Here is a 23,498-nt window from a genome sequence, read left to right on the forward strand (position 1 = left end):
TCAGCAAATTTTTTCCTAGGGAAAAAAAAATCACTTGGCCGTCACCTTGAAATTGCCCTTTACCCCACTGTAGTGCAATCTCGGAGTTGGTATATTTAGTTAGGGGGTGTGTGGGGGCACAGCCACCCACTTTGTAGTGATTTAGGTGGTGTGTCGTGTTTGGCTGGTCTGCCAATTTTTTCCCTAGGAAAAAAAAAAAATCGCTGACCTGGCCGTTCGTGTTAGTGGATTTTCACTGTTTATGGGTCGATGTTGCCATATTCGCTGTAAATAGCTTTCGGCAACATAATATAGACCCCTGTCACTATATGCTTTAATCATGCATATTTAAAAATCTGATCACCCAAAGGCATTGCATATAATTTTTTATACCCACTTAAGACCATCACCTTAAATAATAATATACAAACAACCCAGATTTTCTCTCTGTTTTTAGTTTCCATAATTTTCTTAAACTTCAGTTCTGTCATTTCCTCAATCCCATTTTCTTGTGTATTATTACTGCATTGAAAATATATTTTTAGAGTCCTACATTATCTGATCATCAACATGCAAAGTGCATCTTTACTGAATTTGATTCAGCCTTGTCATGCAAATACAGAAAAAGGAAAAAAAATAGGGAAAAATACACTAATCTTACAGCTAGATTGATTTCAATATATAATACTAAAAAATCAGATTATTTGCCTCTTGTATTTTTATGTGGTACATCTTTCCAAAAATCCTTCTCCATAATTAGATCAGCCTCTATTTCACCGACCCCGTCACAGTTTCATCTCTCTCACTCGCTCTCCTCAACTATCTAAAACTAATACTCCTTGTAACATTCTAAGTAGCCCCAACCTTTCTCACTTTCATAATTACTTCACTTCTCAGTCTTAAATGTAACGTCACTTTCATAGTTGCTCTGCTACTAAGATATCATACTACATTTCATTATCAACCACCTTCCTCACTTCTAATATTTCCATAGTTAAGCTCCCTCCTCTTCATTATTTTAATTGTTAATTTTACATTATTGTTTCAGTGTTGTATCTCTGTTATATACTGGCCTGTGTCTATTTCTAATGAATGTTCAATACTGTGTATAGCTATGCATGCTATGTATATGCTCTGTTCATAAATGATGTTTATGTAAGCTGTGTACAATTACCTATATTTTGTAGTCCTTCTGATATCATGTAACTGTATTTTATGTCTATATCAAAACTGATCTTAAATGTGAAGCTTTTCTCCCTGGGCCTATGCTGAAAAAAGGGTTTTATCCCAGTCGGTAAACAAAGATAAAATAAAGTAAAATAAATATGATTTATTCTTTACCAGCTTAGGGGTAAGCCAATGCATGACCTGTTGCCAAATGACAGCTCTTGTTGGCGAATCATACTTTCATCTCTCATATGTTCATACGTTCATAGGTGTTTACAAGGCTAACGGCCACAATGGCCTTTTTAAGCCTAACCATGCATCCCAAATCTCTGACAAGTTCTGATACCCATGATAAGTGTAAGCATGGGCCTGTGAGATGAATCATTTACAGGTTACCTGTTTCCATTAGAGACATATGTGCCAGACCAGGGATGAATTTCTAGTTTTCTATCCAGTTGTCCAAACTGCACTTGAATTGGGTTAGGGAAGAACTCTGCTCCACATGGATGGGGAGCCTGTTCCATAGATGGGGTAGTCTCTGGGATACATACCTATCTATCCAGCAGGTTGTATTTATATTACAGGCAAGGTTTAAGTCTTTAGAATGGGTAATTCTGGTACTGTTTGTTTTGTGGATATGCAGGAGGTCCATCAGAGTGGGGTCTGACAATGCCCTGTATGCCAGGCATAGATCTCCCCTCAAAAGCCTTTAGGAGACAGAATACAGGGATAGGGCCTTGAGGTGGACTGCACAGGACATATTACTTACACCCTGTATTCTTTTAGTGAGGAACCTCTGTGGATGTTCCAATTGTTGGTTATACCTGGTTAGGTACATACCAAAGGGGGAATTGTACTAAATTATGGGTCTGATGAATGCTGAATACAGTGGAACAATGACTTCCTTGGACTTAGATGACATACCTTTGTTTATAAGTTGTGCAACATAGAATGATTTCCTCACCACTGTAGACACATGATGATCAAAGGCTAGATTACTATCTATGCGTGTCCCTAATCCCTGACTCCTGGGTTATCTCTAAGGGGTGTGTTGTCAATATGATAGTTACCAGGGATGGATGACTTCCCAGAGGATACTATTATGCATTTCTTGGCATTTAGTTTTAGTCCATGAGTCTGACACCAGTTGTTTGTCTGTCTCAGCCCCTCCTGGAGAACATTTGTGTCAGTGTGAGACTCAATGACAGCTCCTAATTTGCAGTCATCTGCAAATTTAGTCAGCCAGAGACCACTGACATTGGCTTTGACTTCTGAGAAGTAAATGCCAAAAAGGAGTGGTCCAAGGACTGATCTCTGAGGGACTCCATTTATGACTGGCCTCTTTGTAGAGGTGGACTCCCCAAATCTAACTTCCTGGTTCCTGTCTGAGAGCCAGTTGGCTATCCACTGGCTATCCACTGGGTGACATATGGGTTTGTATCTAACTTCATGAGTTTGTCAACAATGCCCAAGTGGGGTGTTATGTCAAATGCCTTGGCCAGGTCAAGGTAGACAGTGTGAACAATTTTGCCCTCATCCATTGTTTTGGTGACCTCCTCAAAGAAGTCTATCAGGTTGAGTAGGTATGATCTGCCCTTGACAAAATCAAACTGGGTTGGGTCCAGTGTCTGGAGGTTTACTATATCTCTAGTGATCATCTCCATGATAATTCTTTCCATGGCTTTACATATAAGACAAGTGAGACTTACGGGTCTGTAGTTTCCAGGGTCTGTAGATGGCCCACCTTTGTGCAGAGGGATGACTGTTGCCTTTCTTCATTCATGAGGCACGAATCCTGTTTGGAGGCTACAGTTAAAGAGTAATTCCAGAGGCCCAGATAGGTCATGTTTCATGCTATTTAGAAGGCATCCTGGGAAATTGTCTGGGCCCATTGATGCAGTGTTCTTGGTCTTAAAGAGAGCATTAAAGACCTGTTCCCTAGTGATAGTAGGGGGAGATATATTTGATATTATTTCCTGAGGGAAGGTTGAGGGTGAGAGAGGAGTAAAGTTGGAGCTGAATTTATCAGTCAGGAGGTTTGGCATATCTTCTGGCTCAGTATAGTTGGCTCCATTTACAATGAACCCTGCAAACAACTGTGTATTGCCTTAGAGGTTGCGGACGTAGCTAAAGGATACTTTGTAGTTGTCCTTGGCCAGGAAGGCTAAACATACCTCAAATTTGTCTTTGGTAGACTTTATTTGCCCTCTGAGTTGTTTATTTAGTTTGATAAGAGTGCTTTTATCTTGCTTGTTACTGCACTTCTTAATTTTTGCCCTGATTTTCTTCCTCCTGTTATACATCCGATTGATTTTGTGATTCCACCAGGGTGGCTTGTTTTTTGAGTAAGTTCTGTACTTCCTCCTGGTGGGTACAGCTGCCACTGTGCAGCTATTAACTTGCTTGCACAGGGTTTCTACAAACAGTTCTGCATAGGCAGAAGTGTTCTAAGGGTTTACAGGGGCTTGAAATTTTGCCAGGTGCTCACTTAATAGCAGGAGGTTAGCCTTAGAATAGTTTCTGAATATTCCAGGTTTAGCTGGGGGTCCAGGTTTTATTTTTACTTTAAAGTAGACCATTTTGTGGTCTGACCTTATTAGGGAAGGCATTACAGCAGGGAATGTTCAGCACTCTCCCATATTAGTAAGGACCAAATCCAGTATGGTTGCACCCCTGGTTGGTGTATTGACTATCTGGTCCAGTGAGTTTGTGTTTATGAAATCCAGGAGTCTCTCTGCATGTACATTTCATGTTGTATAGGATTCCCAGTTAATAGTGGAGTAATTAAAGTCACCCATGAATATGGTATTGGGTTGGATGGTTAGTGTTTCTAATAAGTTTAAATACATGGTATGGGTGTCCTGGGTCGTACAGGGGGACCTATAGCTTGCAAGGAAGTGGTATTGGATTTTAATTATGGCGCTTTGAACATGGAGCAGCTCAAGTGCATTGTCCTGTTTGACTAGCCTTGAAGTATATTTATTTTTGATGTAAATAGAGACACCTCCACCTGTAGTCCCTGCCTGTGAAGTAGCTGGCCTAAATGTGTGGAAGGCATTATAACCTTGCACTGTTGGTGTACTCTTCATGGCTTTAAACCATGTATCAGTGACTGCACAGATATCAGCATTCTCTAGGGTAAAGAGAGCTTCTAGGCAGTGGAGATTTTTGTTTAGACAACTAACATTGAGCAGTAATACCTTTAGATTTTCTTGTTTTTTATTTGCTATGTTGGAAGTACTTTTAGTTTGGCATTGCCTAAAAAAGGTATATTGGGGAAGACAATGTTTTAGCTAATATTCAAAAGCCTGGAGGGGAGAGGTGCAGACCATCCTGCCTGTTGACCATCTCCTTCCATGCTGACAAACATTGCACCCCCTTAGAATGACACTAGACAATTATTAAAGTCAATCAACTTTTGTTCATATTGTTGCATCATCCTTGGAAGAGGTAAATTGCTGCTCCGTGCTAGGCTCATACCAGCCCGAGACACATATTCTGAGATCTCTGTGATGTCTCTTTTCATATAGTCTAGGGAGGTACATCTCAGGTCATTTAATCCCACATGGACTATGACTGAGTTGTATTGGTAATTGAGGTCCAATGACCCGAGTCTCTGTGTAATGTGATGGATCCTAGCCCCGATAAGCCACTGACCGTAAGTTTCTCCTTTCTCAGCCTGGTGAGAGGGACATCGTTGTGTCTCACGATGGAGTCTCCAATGACTAGAATGTTGAATTGTTGGTGACTTGCATTATGGAGTTAGTTACATCTCATGGACCCTCTACCTCTATGTGTTGATGTGGGTGTTGTTTTGAAAGGGTACATTTGGGGCTGCTGAGGGTATTTGTAATGTGTACTTCATCTAGGAGATTTTTGTGGTTTAGGAAGGTTACATTAGTGTCTCGGCATATGTGGGTCAATATGTCTGCTTTGAATTGTGTGTGATGGCTGCAGTGTGTGTACTACTGGCAACCTTATTGACATTAGGAGTACTTTTATGTGAGACCTTTGCCTCCAGTGACATTGTGTAAATACATCTCTCACATACCATATCAGTTTGTTTCAGAATTAACTGGTTGTTAGTAAAAATGAGGCAATTTCTACATTGCCTCAGGAAACCCATATCCACCAAGCCAGTAACAGAGACAGTAGGAAAGTTCATATCCATGGCAACAGATCCTTTTTTATTGATTAGACAGTTGGAGTGAGAATGTCATTCACTATCTGGAGTATCCGGTTTGCAACTATGGGGACAGTGCTTGTCACTGCAGACTAGTTCTGTGTGCAACTAGGTATTGGAAAAATTTGTGCTTTTACAGGAAAAAATGTAACTCAAGGTGTCTGAGTCTGTACAGAGCACTGCCAAACACTTGAGGGGAAACTAATACCTAGACCCTGAAAATTTAAGGATGAAGTATTTAGGCAGATATTCTGAAGTTAGAAACAAATCAAGCAGTACTTACTGAAAACAAAGAATTAGCTTGTCAAGAATGATGAAAAGGGGGAGTCACATGAATGGCTACTGCCTGGTTACTGCTAATGCTGGTCTCACCACTGCTTCACTTTTTTGGGATACAATGCTCCTTTGCTTCTTCTCTCACCAGAAGCAAAATGTTAGCATCAATCCCTAGAAGACAAGCAGGCCACAGCCGGTTTGGTGATCCAGAGTCTTGCCCCAGATGATGCAAGGGTCTGTAGGTTTGTAGCCTTTTTCTGGTTGATGCCTTGAATAGCAACCAGACCTAATTAGGTATGTTAAGCACATGCATGCACTCTTCAGCCAGAAACAGTCAGGAATGAATGCACTCTGCTCTACTCTCACCAGTATCAGAATATAACCACAGATTCCAAGATGTCACTTATTACGCAGTTATTAGGCTTTCTGGTGATCAGCAGTCTCCAGGAAATAATGTCACTGCACTCCTTCTCTCACCAGGAGAAAACAGAAGCACTAATCCCAAGATAACTACTGAGAAGCAGAATGTGGGGTCTCCAATAACTGGTGGTCTTACAACAGATGCTTAAAGGTAAGATGAAAAAAATGTTTTATCCTAAACACTGCAGTGTGCACTAAGTAGTTAGATATGAAAGTGGGTAACTGAAGTTTCAGCTGTCTAAAAAGTTAAGTTTTAGTGGAGAGCCACTATTTTTAAAAGAGCAAGATAGATTGAAAGGGGGTAGGCACTTTTGTATTCTGGTACTACGGAATACAGTAGGATGGCCAATAAATTTAAATAGTTAAATGGGAGCAATTGCACAAAATGTTAGTTTTGTGCTTACTCACACCAGCCAGTGAAAGGAGAGAGGGAATGAAATGTATGGTCAAATTAACATAAGGGGCAGGCAACTATAAAGACAGTGGTGCTTAAGAACACAACAGTAACAGGGTGTTGAGGGTGGGAAAAATTCTGAAAATTCTGTCTGATTCACAAGAGGCAGAGCTGTGGTCTCTTTCCAAGTTTTAATATGCAGTTAAAAGCAGAACACCAGTAAAACACAGTGTAAAGAAAACAAACCACAGTACACAAAATAGAAAAACGCAATAAAGTAATACAAGAAATAAAAAGCAAACTAACCTTTCTCCAATGAGTCCCTTCATGGAAATCCTGATCTTGGAGTAATCCCCATTTTCTCCTCTTTTTACTTTGCTTTTAACTAACAAATCTAGCTATTCAATCAGATAAACATTTTATTTTGTAAGATGTGAAGCTTTACAATATGCTTGTATCATCTCTTATAGAAAAACGTATTCACTTAATATTGTACTCCTAAAGGGCATCTTACTTTTATCACATAAATATCTAGATGAATGTCACCATTGTTGGTTTTACCCCTCAACTTAACGTTCACTCCACTCAGTAAGGCAGCAGAAGCCATCGTTCAGCCATAATAGTCACACATGGTCAGCTCTAAGACATTCTTCTTAACTATTTACCCCTTCCAGTCTCTTACTCGCCCATTTTACCTACATTAACAAACCATGGTTATACCTCAATTTAACCACCAGAAGACTAAATCTATAGTAAGAAAAAAAAAATGAATTCTTCCATCCTACTCTTGCAGGAAGACTAAATCATCAGTCAAAGTTCTGAAATGTCGTGCAGCCTCTCTGAATTTCTGATCGTTCTCTTGAAAATCTGAAGGATCTCAAACATGACTCACTATTGGTAAACAATAATCTAATAATCTAACCCATATCTTCAGTTTTTCCATCGCATATGATTAGGAAAAATGCTCACATATCAAACATCAAAAATTATGCATAGCACGTACTCTCCTTAGAATAGCAGCCTTTAAGTTATCTGAACTAAATTATCAGCAAGGCTGTAGTGTGACTAGTGGACACCCGATCATAATCATACAAAATCTGGTTCAGTTAAAACTCCAGTACAATAATAACCCACTAGAATAAATGTTATTGTTTCATGGGTATATAATTAATATTATTCTTACTAATGCTGTAGACTTCAAACATTTGCTACAGGATGTCAGTCAAGTGCACTTTAGCTGCTACATCGAGCTCTTTCTATAACATAAATATATAAAAACAGTATTTACTGTATTAAACTATATTCAGACATACGTGAAATACCTCCTCTCAAATCCTAATTCTCCTCATCCCAATCATCTTTTCAGCAAACTCTTTGTGATATGCAAATTTCTTGCCATGAACTTAAACACTTTAATTAAAGCTTCCTGAACATTATATTCCAATATGCTGGCAAACAGTATATAAAGTGAAGTTCAATAAACCCTGGTCAGTCATCATAGAATGGTCCACCTTCAACATTAGGCACTTTCATAGTTACATGTTTTTTCTGGAGTGCTACTATCAAATAATCATCATAGAAAGAGTATACCCACAGTAAAGGAGGGGGTTACAAGCATTCTTTATACAGCTTTCCAAAATTAGGATTCATGAGAATTATATTCAAATTCAGTTAAGTTATATGAGGCATATTTTTCACAGCAAATACTCTATTTAACTGTGTATTACTTATAACCCCTTTATACATTGAAAACGGTCATCTATATTCTAAAGGAAGAAAAGTGCTCAGCTATTACTTCTGGTGTGAAAAATAATGAATGTCTGTCTTACTGTCATTAAACTCCTACTAGCAGTAAATTGCAGCTTTGTCTTCATTTATACTCAAGCCTATTTAAAATACAAAAATACAGTGTTATAAAGATAAGTCTGCTTTCAAAACGTATTGTTATAAAATATAAGTTGAGGCAACATGAGACTATTGTGTATACAGCTATACTCTTTGATACAAAAATTAACAAAATATTAACATGTACAATGTTAGCCCAAAAGTATAATGTTGTCCAGTGAAATATGCCAGCAATTATGCCTGATAGGGTATGTTATTGTATAAATAATGAATGTTTAGGGGTGTTCTGAGGCCCGATGTCACACACAGCCACATGTAAGTAAACAATAAAGATGGGAAATATTCTCAGCAAACTTATTTTAAAGGTCTACATACCTGTGAGCAGGTAGCTGGGAGCCAAGAGGGGATAAATCTTTATTCCATAAATCTTGGAAGGACTCCATTACCTTTAAAATATGTCAGACTCTCTTCTTTGGAAAGAAAATATCTAACATAGGTTCATAGATTAGTACTAGGCTAACTGCCTTTGCGAGCCATTTTTTAAGCCTAGTCAATTATCCCTTCTGAGACTCAAACCCTGTACCTTGTGTTTGTAAGACAAACACCTTAACCATTAGGCCACCCTCTCAACCATAAGTCAATATTTCCTGTAGTGAATTTATGGTTTCACAGAAACTGATGGAAAACCAGAGGAGTGAGAAGAGGCATTTTCATGGTGTGAGAAGTACTGTGGGAAGAAGTACTGAGCTGGTTAGGTAAATCCTTCTTCCGATGAAGTAGGAGAAGGATTTCTAAGTCTTGTTGTGTCTTATTTAAACCTCTTGCTAGTACTAACATAGATGTAGATTGCTCCATCCTAAACTCCAACCTACATGGATCTCCAAGAGAGACCACATTGGTTAAGCTTATTCCAAAGAAGCAAATTCTAATTCCTCTGTCAGTATTTATAGTTTGCAGAAGGAAGACTGACAATAGGCTAATTTGTTCATTTAGCATAGGAAAAAGGGGGAGATACAGGTTCTTCCTCCACAAAGACTTCAGGCTAAGCAGTCTTCAATAGCCGCTGTTTGGTGCCACATCAGTTACAGTGAAGGTACCTGTTTCAACCAGAACTTAACAGGTACTGAAGGTCAAAGGGTCAATAAGCATGGATGCAACTGAATTCATATTCCATGTAACTGATGAAGGTCCAACTGTATCCAAGTCTTCCTCATTAGCAGTTCTGCCTTTTCTGGGTAAATTTTAACTTTCCCTGTTTTTCTGGCACTGCTGTATATTTTTTCTTTGAGTGCATTTCTACTTAAGTCACTTTGTAGCAGCGATGACTCACACCTGTCTGACCTCTTCATTTTGTAACCTGTTTAAAGGTGATGGATTGTTCAGCCTTCTATGTTGTGTTAAGTTCATCAACAAAAATACTGAGAATGGAAATATATTGGGGCTCTTTGTCTTCTTCTGCACTTCCATTTATTAGCCAACTACTGCTAGTAAAACTTTAAATTACAATGGAAAAAGAAAAACTGTAATGCAGAATGACTCAAAACCTATCAAATTCAGAAATGAAAGCAATACTTTCAAGAGAATACAATTGCTATGTAGTAGAAACAAATATATAGAAGACATTTTTTGTAGTTCATAGGAGACGGGTGTCACTAAAAATGGGAGAAGTCAAGGCAACATGGAAGTGAATGGTATATACAAAGGAGCTTCAAGACATGTCAGTACCTGGCCAGGTTTAGAGAAGACAAGAATACTGTGAGTAAATGCCACATGTGACTGTCCCTGAGGATTATGTCTGTTCATGTGTATGTATATAAGAAAAAATGTACTTTCAATAGGTTAAAAGCACACTGGATTGCGGTTTGTGTATCAACGCTAGAGAGAGAATAGCTGATTTTAATGCCTCAGATAACTGTATCAGTACCATATATTTAAATATATTGATGCCATATATTTATATCTGGGTCCCTGTATGTCATTTATTTGCAGTGGGCCTATTATCCAACCCAGTCTGTTCAAATAGACAGAATGATCATGGAAATGATCATTTCTGATATAGAAAGCCTCCAGACACTGGACCTAACTCAGTATGGTTTTGTTAAAGGCAAGTCATGCCTACTCAACCTGGTGGATACTTTTGAGAGGGCCAACAAAGCAATGGATGAGGGCAAAATGGTTCACACTTCCTACCTTGTTCTGTCCAAGCAAGGCATTTGACACACTACCCCACTTGGGTATTGTTGACAAATTCATAAGTTTAAACCCTTTATCACCCAGTGTATAGTCAGCCGGCTCACAGATAAGACCCAGGAAGTTAGAATTGGAGAGTCCACATCTACAAGGATGCCAGTCACAAGCAGAGTCCTTCAAGGCTTGGTCCTGGGACTGATCCTTTTCAGCATCTATTTCTCTGAAGTCAAGACCAACATCAATGGCTTCTGGCTGACCAAATTTGACTGCAAATTAGGAACAGTTATAGCATCCCCCACCTACACTAATGTTCTCCAGGAAGGGCTGACAGAGGCACAGACTAAAACTGAATGCAAAGAAATGTATAAAAGTATCCTTCAGGACGTCATCCATTAATGGTAACTATCACATTGAGAAAAAGTCGACCCAGTAGTCATGGACGTGTGGACACACAGAGACAGTAATCCACCCTTTGACCATCACATGTCTATGGTAGTGAGGAATCATTCTAAGTTGTGCAACTTATAAACAAAGGTATGGTACCTAGGACCAAGGAGGTCACTGTCCAGTTGTATTAGGCTTTCATCAGATCTGTCATTGAGTACAGTGTCCCCTTTGGTATGCACCTAACCAGGCAGATCTAACAACTGGAACATCCATACAGGTTCTTAACTAAAGGAATACAGGGCGTACATAACATGTCCTATGCAGACTGCCTCAAAGCCCTACTCTTTGTACTCTGTCTCCTTCCTGAGAGAAGATCTATGGGTGGCATACAAGGCATTGTTAACCCCACTGTGATGGACCTTCTGCATATCTGCAAAACAAACAGCACCAGAATTACCTGTTCTAAAGGCTTAAACCCTGCCTGTGATGAGAGAAAGGTATGTATTCCAGAGATTAACACTTCTCTGGAACAGGCTCCCCATCCATGTGAAGCAGAGTTCCTCCCTAACCCAAATCAAGTGTAACTTGTACAACTGGATGGGAACAGAAAATGTATTCCTGGTTTAGCACCTATGTCTCTAATGGACACAGGCAGCCTGTAAATTGCTCAGTTCCCAGGGCCCTGTTTATAATGTTTATCTTCCAAGCCGCTGCTTACACTTACCAAGGGTACTCAAACATGTCAGAGATTTGGGGTGCACAGCTAGGCATAAAAAGACCCTAGTGGTCATTAGCCAGTATACAACTAGCAGCATTCATATCACTAGAAGAGTGAGGCAGCAGAATGGTGACAGCATTGACACTGTGGAATACAGGGGTAAGGCACTTGTACCTTTTCCTCAGTATTATGAAGTCTTAGTGTTAGTATATTTAAGTTAGTGGGGGGGTATATTGGGGCTTCCCCTCCCTTTAAAAGTATTAAAACATTGGGAACTTAGTCATTTGATCTGTTTGTACTTGACAGATGGAGTTTAAAAAAGTGCTTTTCAGTGGGTGACCATGAACCCCTATATCTATACCTAACTAGCTACAGTACTACACTATACAATACTATTCTAATATATTCTCTCAGATATATATATATAAGTGTGTGTATGTGTAAATAAATAAATAAATATATATATATATATATATATATATATATATATATATATATATATATATATATATATATGTATATATTACATTTGTTTACCAGGAAAGTCCAACTGGGATAAGACCCATTTTCCACAGAGGCCCGGGGTGAAAAGCTCCACATACAGAGATTATACAAAACTTATACAAGAAATTATGCAAAAATATACAAGATATACAGTACAGCAGAAATTACATTCTATGCTATTATAGCTGACTTATTGTACAATCATCTGATATAATTCCTTATTGTAGTGTAGACATTGTAGTTTCTAAAAGTAAGCTGAGGAAGGGTTTGTAGGGGGAAATTGGATAGAAAAGGACGAGGTTAGAGATTATGTAGACATGCGAGAAGGCATATATTATGAAACTATGACCAGAACTATTAAAACTAGTTAGCCAGGAGTGGTACAGGAACAAAGTCAGGTGTAATTAGATAATTTGTAAAAACCTTTTTGAATGGGTTATTTGTGTTCTGATGCTGTGAGGTAGTGAATTCCATCTTGTTGCTACTTGATGAGAAATTAGGGAGTCCCCTTGCCACATTAGTGGATTTGAACACTTGTAGTAGAGATTTATTTGTTGAGTGAAGACTTCTGTTTGAGGTATGAGGCTGGAGAACATGTAGAAGGGCAGGATATTTTTCAGGTTGATATACTAGTTTGTGTGCTAAGGTTATAGGATAGAAGTTGTGGCAGTTCTAACCAGGAGAGTAGCAGTGGTGGGTATGATGTGGGCAGTCAGTTTCAAATTTAGTGATTTTAGTATAGCATGTTTCACGTTTAATTAAATCTGTCTTTTTAAGGTTATTAAGAATTGGGGAAGCATACAGAAGGGTTGATAGAAGATGGGTTCTAGCAATGGCAACTCTAGAGGTGTTAGTCAGATACTTTTTATTTATCTAAAGAGTACTCATTTTTTGTGAACTTTCTTAATTGTTTGTGCTATACGTAGGTCAAATCTTAGGTTGTTATCTATTATTACTCCTCGAAGTTTTGTTTGTCAATCGGCTTTAATTTTAATATTAGCTTTAGCTGTGATGTAGAAGGTGCGGGGGGGGGGGGGATCTTGTGGATTAGAAGATTATTGGGGTTGAGTATGAGCTGATGGTTAGAGAGCCATAGCTCTGTATCTGAGAATGATTTTTAGATTATATCATGGAGGTGCTGCCATAGCTCGATATCTGAGAATGATTTTTGGATTATATCAGGGAGGTGTTGCTATAGCTCGGTATCTGAGAATGATTTTTGGATTATATCATGGAGGCGTTCCCATAGCTTGGTATCTGAGAATGATTTTTGGATTATATCATGGAGGTGTTCCCATAGCTCGGTATCTGAGAATGATTTTTGGATTATATCATGGAGGTGTTGCTATAGCTCGGTATCTGAGAATGATTTTTGGATTATTTCATGGAGGTGTTGCTATAGCTCGGTATCTAAATAAAAGAGCACTGGATCACCAGGCTGATAGATAAAATGATGGCCTCTTTAATAAAGCAACAGAAACTGGTATGCACTTTCAGGTAAAATCCTTCATCAGACAATTAACAAAGCATCAAGATCAGTATTTAAAAAACAGCAACAGCCAATAGAATCTCAATAATGAATTCTCTGCCTCTTCAGGGCGGGTTTGAGAGGTACAACACCATTCAAGCCAGGAACCTTGGTAGTCCTTAGCTCAATAATCCATTTGGCTTCATTATATTCAGTGAGATTTACAATGTCACCCCTTAGTGTTCAACTTCACAACCTGCAACACCATAAAATTAAATACATGTCCTTTATTACTTTTCATATGTTGACATAAGGCATTATGAGCATTATGACATTTCCCATCAACATATGGGTACTTTTCCATGCAGACATTGTAAGGCTTGTACTTACATTATGAGCAAAACTTTTTTGCACATCCCAATACCAATGTATGATATTCTTTTATTCATTATGCTGACTGTCAGACTAAGAATGTCAGTTATTTAGCTCAGTACAGGTCATGATGCTCTTTTTATGTAGGAAAGACCATCTGTCGGTTAAAAGACAGGATTTCAAAAGCAGTTTACAGCAATACTTTTGGATGATCCTCATAATGCCTTATATCAACATATTAAAAGTCAGTTACCTCAGACTGAGTTTGCAGAAATGATATAGAAACGTGTAAAGCATATTTACACACACACACACACACACACACACACACACATATATATATATATATATATATATATATATATATATATATATATATATATATATATATATATATATATATATATATATGTATTTGAAAGGTAGGTCAGGAGGAAACCTTATCTACTGTGCTTAACCCAACAACTCTATAAGGTCGCTTAGATTCGCTCCACCAAAAATAACTTGTCTGATGTTGTCAAACTTTATTCCATCCTTGACAGATGGGACAGAGTCCCCAGCTACCTAAATTCCTGGGTAGAATCATGGAAGGACATTCCTTAGCACCGGTGAGGTGAAGGACAATCATTTCCTAGAGACCAGTTCCAAATTCTAATTTGTAATGAGTAATAAAGGTATGGGGAGTAGCCCAGGTAACTGCTGCACACATGTCATCCATTGAAGTTCGGGATTGAAAAACAGCTGAAGTAGTTATAGACCTTGTAAAATGTGCTTTGACTGATTTGGTAAAGGTTAAATTATTCTTATTATAAATGAATGAAATGCAGTCTTTCAGACACTTGGAAAGAGTAATTTCGCTGACTGCTTTGCCCAACATTGCACAAGAGAAAGAAACAAATAATTGACTGGATTGGCTTGTGTCTTTTGTCCTGCAAAGATAGACCTGTAGTTGTCTATGGACATCTAAAGGGTGCAAGATGCTGCCTTCTTTATTAGCCTGGTTAGGAAAGAAAGATGGTAAATCAGTGACCTGGTTCATGTTTGTCTGTGATAAAACTTTGGGTAAGGAGGGAAGGGTTAGTTCGCAAGGATACCCTATCCTTTTGGAAAACAATGTAAGGAGGTTTGGATGATAAAGCCTGAATCTCTAAAATTCTTCTGGCAGAGGAAATGGTTATCAAAGAGAGTGTCTTCCAGGATAAAACTTTAGGTCACGATCCATTTTGGGGTTCAAAGGGAGAATGTGTCCCTGCCTGAAGAACTAGGTTCAAATCCCAAGGCGGTGTTGGGTCCTTGAATGGAGGCTTTAGTAGAAGAGTGCCTCTTAGAAATGATTTACAAAGCCTATGAGAGGCTAACGAACTTTCATCCAAGCCATTATGAAAATTAGAAATAGTAGCCAGTTGTATTTTGATAGTGGAAGGCGTTAAACAGCGAGGCTAAAAAGTCCAGTACGTGTTCTATGGAAGCTGTAAAAGGATCAACTTGCTTTTCAAAGGCACAAAAAGTGAATCTCTTCCACTTACTGGTGTCTAACTTTCCAGTGGAATGTTTTTGGGCCGATAAAATAATGTGCCACAATAGGGAGGAAATATTTGGATGCCTGGCAATTAATGGAACTGGAGGAACCATGCAGTCAGCTTGAAGTTCAAATTGTTTGGGTGAACAAGACTGTCCTGATGGGACAGCTCATCTGCCGCTGGGTCCAGAATCAAGGGCTGCCGAGTTAGTTGAGGCCAAAGAAAGGGGAACCAAATCTGTCGAGGCCAAAATGGAGCAATGAGGATTACTGTACTCTTCAACCTGCATGCTTTCTGTAAAACATTTGGAATTAGGGGTATGGGTGAAAAGGTATATAGAAGACCGGGGCGGCTAATCATGGAGAAGAGCATCTCTTGGTGACTCTCCCAGAGGAGGAGTTAATTTGAAGTAGTTGCTGCATTTGTTGTTTAGGAGGATGTGAAAAGATTGCAGCAAGGTTGACCCCAAAGATGGAAACTCATTTTTGCTACTCTCAGATTGAGAGACCAGTCATGAGACTGAAGGATACATCTGCTCAGCTTGTCCTCAATCATGCTGAAGCTCCCTGCTAAGTGTGCGTTGCTGTTAGTTAGACGTTGGAAATCACCCACTGCCACACTCTGGGTGCTTCTCAACAAAGGGGGTAAGACCTGGTTCCTCCCTGTTTGTTGATGTACCAAACTACTGACATGTCTGTTTGGATTGCAATAGTTCCTTGAGGAAGAGCTCTCTGAAAAGCCTGCAATGCGGGAAGCACCACTCTTATCTCTAGAACATTGATGTACAAGTTGGCCTCTATAGGGGACCAAGTGCCCTGGACTGTCTTTCCCAGATAATGCTCCCCCACCCCATATGGGAGCAGTCTGTGGTCATTATGGCTGTGGGATCTGGAAAGACAAAGGGATGACCATGAAGAACTTGATGTGAATGCATCCACCAAATAAAATCTGTGTTACAACGTTTGGTGGTCAGGACTTTTTGTGACAATGAGTGATGAAGTATGGACCACTGGGAAGCTAGTAGCCATTAAAGAATTCTCATGAGAAACCTGGCTAGCGGACCAGAGTTACAGAAGCTGCCATGAATCCCAGGGCTTGCAAGACTAAACATGGTTGAACTTTGTTCTTGAGGATTAACTTCTAAACCTGAACTACAATTCTCTGGTGACTATCTGGGGGAAGAGATGCTGTCATTGTCTGAGTATCCAATACTGCCCCTATGAACTCTAAGTTTTGTGTTGTGGTTAAACGTGATTTTTCTAGGTTTACTGTTATCCCCAGCTGAGCACAAGTGCTGAGGGTGTAGTCCCTGGCTATTATCAGCTGATGCTTGGTCATATTGGTTATGAGACAGTCAATCATATGGGGAAACATATGAATTCCTTGTAGTCTCAAGTGAGCCATTACTACTGCCATGCATTTGGTGAACACCCTGGGGGCTCGGATGAGTCCAAGGGACAGTACTCTGAATTGGTAGGGTCTGGCTCCCAGTTGGAAGCGGAGGAACTTTCTGGAGTATTTGTCCAGCTTTATATGGTAATATCCATCCTGAAGGTCTATTGAACACATTCAGTCATCTTTCTTCAGAAAGGGATGAATAGACTGCACCGCGACCATCCGGAACTTTGTTTGTTGAACCAATTTGTTCAGTACACTGAGATCCAAAATTGGTCTCCTGTCCCCTGTCTTCTTTGGCAGAAAAACAAAAAGAATCTTGTGTAAGTTCTGGATCCTTCTTTGTCTGGCGGGACTTGCTGGATGACCCTTTTGTCCAACAGTTTTTGGATTTCATCCTTCTGATTGGTTGGAACATCGGGGATTTTCTTCTGAAACAGGGGAGGTTGAAAAAAGGGAATGGTATAATCTCTGGATATGATCCATTACACCCAGGAATCTATGTTTCGCCATGTGTTTAGGTGCAAGGATAAGCGTCCCCCAACTGCCTGCAGAGGAAAACAATTGGGTCTCTCTTCAGGAGTTCTGAAAGGGCTTGTTTGGGAAAGAATCCCTGAAGCTCTGATTTTGCAGGCCACCTCTGCAGCAAGTGAGGCATCTCCCATTCTGGTTCCACCTCTGCCCCTGGGAAAACTGCCTCTGAGTGTGTCCTGGCAAGGCCCTTGTGATTTTTTTGAACCACATTTTACCACCACTCCTCTGGTTCTTGTAGAAGGACCTTTGGAGCATGGAAAAATGTACACTGTCAGCAGAAAGGGTCTTACCCATCTTTCTCACACCTGGACAAGGTTTCTTTCACTTTGGGGTCAAATAATGATGTTCCTTCAAAAGGATCATTGATGAAAGAAGACTTCAATGGTTCTGCAAAATCACAAAGGCACATCCAGGTGTGTTTCCTAATGGCTATGCCTGTACCTGCTGCTCTAGACACCCCTTCGGCTGTATGTGCTATCAGCTTCATGGACAAATAGGACATAGACTTTAGGGTGGCTAACTGGGAATCACTTTCTCTTGGACTCCCTCAGCTACAGCTCCTGCCGGGGTGTCTGACAGTTCCTTGATCAGATCCTGTTAGAGTCTGGTGAAATGTGCCATGCAGTTCAAGGATCTTATGGCAAAGGTCATTGAAGCATTGACCCACTTCTCGAATCTGTCCATAGCCCGGGACTCCCAGTTGGGTGGATGGACAGAGGAACTCTCCTCAACCAGTTCATTTTTAGTGGTGGCTGCTACGACTATAGCATCAACTGCCATACCTTTGGCTCAAAATTGTTTGTCTTCAGGTGTGGAAAGTATCTTGTCTGGTCTCTTGGGGATGGGCTCAACGGAGTCAGGGGCCTTCCATGCCCGCTATGAAATCAACTGAATAAGTTCATCAGTGGGTGGAGTCACCCAAGAGCTAGATGGCTGGCTGCAAAATGCATGCAGGTAAACAGACTCCTCAGAGGAAGGGTTTTTGGACTTCCAACCACCCCTCTGCTTCAGAATTTCCAAGATATCTCAAAAGGAGACATCTTCAGGGGAGACCGTGGGGACCCCTCCCTCTCTTTGAAATCTGTATCTTCAGTGACTGATTCCTGGAGGGAATCTAACTGCTTCCTCTTGCACTTCTTTTTGTGTGGACCTCCATCCTTGTGTGGGATAATCTAGGGTGGTATCAGAGGATGTGACAGTACCTGTGGCTGTGACACCTGAAGCTTCAGCACTCACTGTCCCTGTGGAGAGGCAGGTGGAATAGCAGAACTAGAGGGTGGGGGACCTGTTCTGATGGGGTAGGCACCAACTGAATCTCTGCTAGAGAAAGGGCCGTCTGCATACCCTCAAAGGCCAGTCCCTTTGAAGAGGGAAGAAAGCCCGGAACTGAGAAAGACTGCATTGGGACTGGGGTCATTCCCCGCTCCGAAGAACCAAGCCTCGAGGATGAAGCCAGAGCTGAACTGAATCAAGCAAAAGCTCCAAGGAGCAGGGACAGCTCTGAAAAGCCTGGAGTTGAGACATGCTCACCAGAATTGACAGGGCAGCTACAGCTCTGAGAGGTCTCCAGTTCCAAGATAACCGAAGAGCTCGGGGTAATTGTTGGCCTTGTAAAAGTGAGCAACTCTGAAGCAGACACCGTTGATGCAGGGTGAACCGGAACAGAAGACTCTAAGAGTTCAGAGGAGGTTAGAGGAGGAATAGTCAACGGGGTGAAGGAGGACGTTTTGGTACCAAGACCAGAAGGAATTGGTACCGAAGGTGGGCCTGAAAGCCCTCTAGCCCATAAAATCCTATTCACCAGCCTCTCCATGTCCAGTTCTGTGTGGCTTTTGGTGGAGCAGATGGGTGAAGCTGAAGTTGACTTAGGCCTCTGCAAAAACACTTCTGGTAATCCCCAAGCAAAAGGTCAATTGAAGGGAGTAAAATGTTCAAGGTCTAATAGTTATAGTCAATAGAACAGAAACAAAATCCTGTGTCAAGGCCTTTAACGTCGAAGGGCTTGCAATTGTAGTTGGTGCTGAAACTGAAGTTGTCGGTGCCAAAGACTCAGGAAAAAAAGGCTTCTGGTTCCAAGTGAACAACTGGAACTGAGCTCTTCAATTTTTTGGCTTTCAGAACCAATGGGGAGGTCGGAACCGATGAACTGCATTTTTTTTAACTTTGTCAGTAGACGAAGTAGAGGAAGAAGATGAGATATCTGTTTTAGCTTTATCAGCAGCGTTTAAGGATTCCCCAAAAGCTGATGACAAATGTGCCTACAAGCTTCCTGTTAAGTGATGAGGACCAAGGTAATATACACATAGTGTGTGAAAATCTGACGGGGATTTTATGGCCACACTCTGGCATTTTATGAAGCCAGAGGGGCCCTTACCCTTTTCAGCCTGGGCAAGCAGTAAAAAAAAGTTATAGAGAAATTAAGGAAGTCACACTTTACAAGGGACAGGGAAAGTGAGAGCAGAAGAGATAATATTTCATACTTAATTTTTTATATTTAAGATAAAGAATTATTTTTATATTTAAAGGACACAGATGAGAGAGAGAGAAACTATCCACAATGATATTGGAGAAGTACACAAACGTGTAAAAAGGGGAAAGGTATCACAGATAATATTAGCAGAAGTACACTGTGTAACAAGAAGTAAGACAGAAAAATATCAACAGAAACTGCAAGGAAAGGACAAAAGTTTTACTTAAACCTAGTAGTGCGCGAGAGTAATAGCTAGACACGACCATTTCTGAAAGTGACAAACAAGATTTGCAGTAACTGAGAGAGAGAGGGATTCTGGCTAAAGGGAAAGCTCAAGAGATTTTGTCTGGCGGGAGCTGTAGTAATGGCAGAGTCAGTTCCGATATTGAAACCAAGCCCATCTGTCAAGGATGGAATGAAGTTTGACAACATCAATCAAATATTGACATCAAAAAGGTAAACTACATTACCTTAAAATGGAAACATTGATGTGCTATTAAGCATACACTGAAAACAACCATGGTGCTTGCAGATCTTAAAAAAACAAAACAAAAAAATCTCTTTTTTGCAGAGGGGGGCAAGCCCCCTTGCACCCCCATGTGGGGGGTTGTGCCCCCTATATCCCCTGCTAATTATATATCCTAACTCTGAGATCACACAACATTGAGGAAAGGGAATATTCTCCAACTCTGAGAACTGTGGGATCTCTCACAACCGTCTGCCATCTATATAGTAGAACTGAATTTGAGTCCGAAAGGAGAGATAAAAAGTCAGCAAGCAAAGGCGAGGAGTAGTGTCGAAATTAAATTCATCCTCAAATCTTGATGAGTACCTTTGTGAGGTGGACCCTGTTTTCACAAAATCTCACCAAGATGACACAGATATGTACGCTGTATTTACATAGCATATATCATGGACAGAAGTAGGTCAAAAATTAAGAGATAGCTGGGTGCACAAGACCCAGGATAAAAAGTGTCCAATCCTGGTAAGCACACTGGTGCCAGGACTGGAAAAAACGACAGTGTAGAATCCTCAAAATACAGAAACATTTCTACAATGGGGCTAGGCCACGACCAGGGGGAGGATAACCCCCTCCCCCCCATTGTAAAAGGAAATCCACAAAAATCACAAAAAAATGACAGGCCAAAGAAGAGCCATAAAGAGTGGACTATTGAGGATAAGAAAGAAATTGTGAATTGTTACTCTTATGTAAAAAGCCCAGAAGTTCCTGACACAAGATATACAAAATGATTACGAGAGAAATTAGGGGAAAGAAAAATACTTCAGCAAGAAAAACTGTCAGAAGCTTCAAATGAAAATTTGCATTCATTAATAAAACAGATTTTTGAAAAAAAGTATATAGCTCAAGAAACATTGATCCATTTGGAAAAAGAAGCATCTGAGGAAGTGCAAAAATATAAACAACAAAATCTAGAGATATTTGAGCAATATAAAAAAGAAATATGGACGTGGGAAAGAGAGAGAGATTTGATATGGTGCAATATTTATGCAATGGAGAAAGTCAAATTAATCAGTATAAAGAAGGCAGCCTAAATATATTTGAAGAGAAATACAGGCAAAGGCATCCAGATATGGACAATTTTACAATTAAAAAAATATCACAAAGATGGAAAATAGAAAAGAAGATTAGTAAAGTGGAAGTCAAAAAAATAGAAGTTGAAGTTATGGAGTGCAGGATTTGGTGTAGAAGGTCTAATACAGGTTACATTACAGCATGGTGTCCCTCCCACCCACAATTACCTCTGTACCATCATGCACCCACTTCAAAACTTTACTAAAAGCACACCTAAAAACAAGCTGCCTATACCCTTGCAACTCCCCCTCTAATATCACCCACCCCATCCACCCACTACCTTTCCTTCCACCCCACTAACTACCTTGGTTATAGCAAGCTCAGATGCTCATAAGCCTAACTACTTATTATAGAGCAGGAACCTCTTCTTGTAACAATTGTTAATGCCTGTTATGTACTTCGCAGATGATAAAGATTCTTGTTGTCTACTGATGTACTATGTTCTTCATTTGTAACTATGTTTATAATGGTTAATTGCTGTGTTGATCAAATTGTTAATTGCTATGTAAATCCAATGTAACTACTGTCTGTATATTTTAACTGTGGAGCTTTTCTCCCCGGGCCTCTGCTGCAAATGGACCTACGTCCAGTTGGGCACTCCCGGTCAACAAATGTAAATAAATAAATAAATAAATAAATAATGATGTAGTGAGCCCCCAAAGTAAGGAGAAGCAGGAAGATCAGGAAACATCTGAAGAGGAAATATGGACACGGGAAAGAAAGAGATTTAATATGGGGTGATATTTATGCAAAGGAGAAAGCAAAATTAATCAATACAAAAAGAGCAGCACTAAAGATATTTGAAGATAAATACGGGCAAAGGAATCTGGACATAAACAACTTTACAATACAAAAAATAAGAAGACAAAGAGGAAAAGGAGAAAAGGGGATTAGTAATGGAGAAGTTAAAGAAATAAAAAGTGGGGTTATGGAGCACCTGCAAAGTGAAGGATTTGGTGTAGAAAATCAAATGCAGAAAGCACCACAATAGGATAGAGCAATGGATATCCAAATTAAGGGAAACCAGTGGAACAGGAAGCAAATGGTCAGGTGCCACATCAAGATATTTTGGAGCCTTCCACAGGAAATTGGTATAAACGTTCACTTGAAGTTAGACAGCAAGGAAAGGAAAATGAAACTGACGCAGTCAGTGTTGAGGAGTGATAGGCCAATGAGTTCCCATATGACAGAGCAACGGATGACACAGGATGAAACTGAAGAGAATGCGCCACAGGAAGATGCTATTAGAACTTTCTATAGCATGCCTGCAGGAAATGGAAAACAAGGGATGTGTCCTCAGTTTGGAAGAAAATGAGCTAAGAGAAGAGTTGCTTGATTTAATAGACATGGATAGATATATCAAGATCAATGAGAGAAATAGACTGCAGAAGGTCAATAAAACCCAAAAAGTAAGACGTTTGATAAAACAAATGAATGCAGTAATTAGGACTGTCCATAGAGATCCATGTGATAAAACAGAAGTAAACAGGATATATTACTGTGCAGCTAAATTAATAACTAATCAAGTTCTACCACAAGAACACAGGGTAGTAAGGAAAAGGAAGGAGAGAAATCAAATATCATCATGGAAGTATCGAACAGAGAAAACTATAAAGCAATTAAGACAAGAAGTGTCACTCTTAGAAGACTATAGAAGAGGGAATAGATCAACAAAAATACCAAGAAAGATAGATGTGATTAAAGCAATGTACAGTATTAGAAGAAACTCTGATCTATCATGCACTGTCGCAAATAACAAACTAAAAATTTCAGCACAAGCAGAAAAACTTAGAAGATACACAGATAAATATAAAGGAAAAGTACAAAATAAGCAATTTATTGATGACCCAAAAATTTTTATAGAGAATAAGTAAATTAAGGAATAAGAAGTTTAAAGGTGCAGGATATGAAATGGGATGAAATAACAGCCAGAGAGATTGAAACAAAGTTAAGAAAAGCCTCTAATTGTAAAACTCCATGCCCAAATGCAGTACCTAATTTTTGATTAAAAGTATTAACATCTTTGCACGAGGATTTAGCCATAAGTAAGAACTATTTATATGTGCACCCCAAACAGTCACC

This window comes from Protopterus annectens, chromosome 13.part0 (genome assembly GCF_019279795.1).
Source record: "Protopterus annectens isolate FY-2018-M chromosome 13.part0, PAN1.0, whole genome shotgun sequence".
Lineage (NCBI taxonomy): Eukaryota > Metazoa > Chordata > Ceratodontiformes > Protopteridae > Protopterus > Protopterus annectens.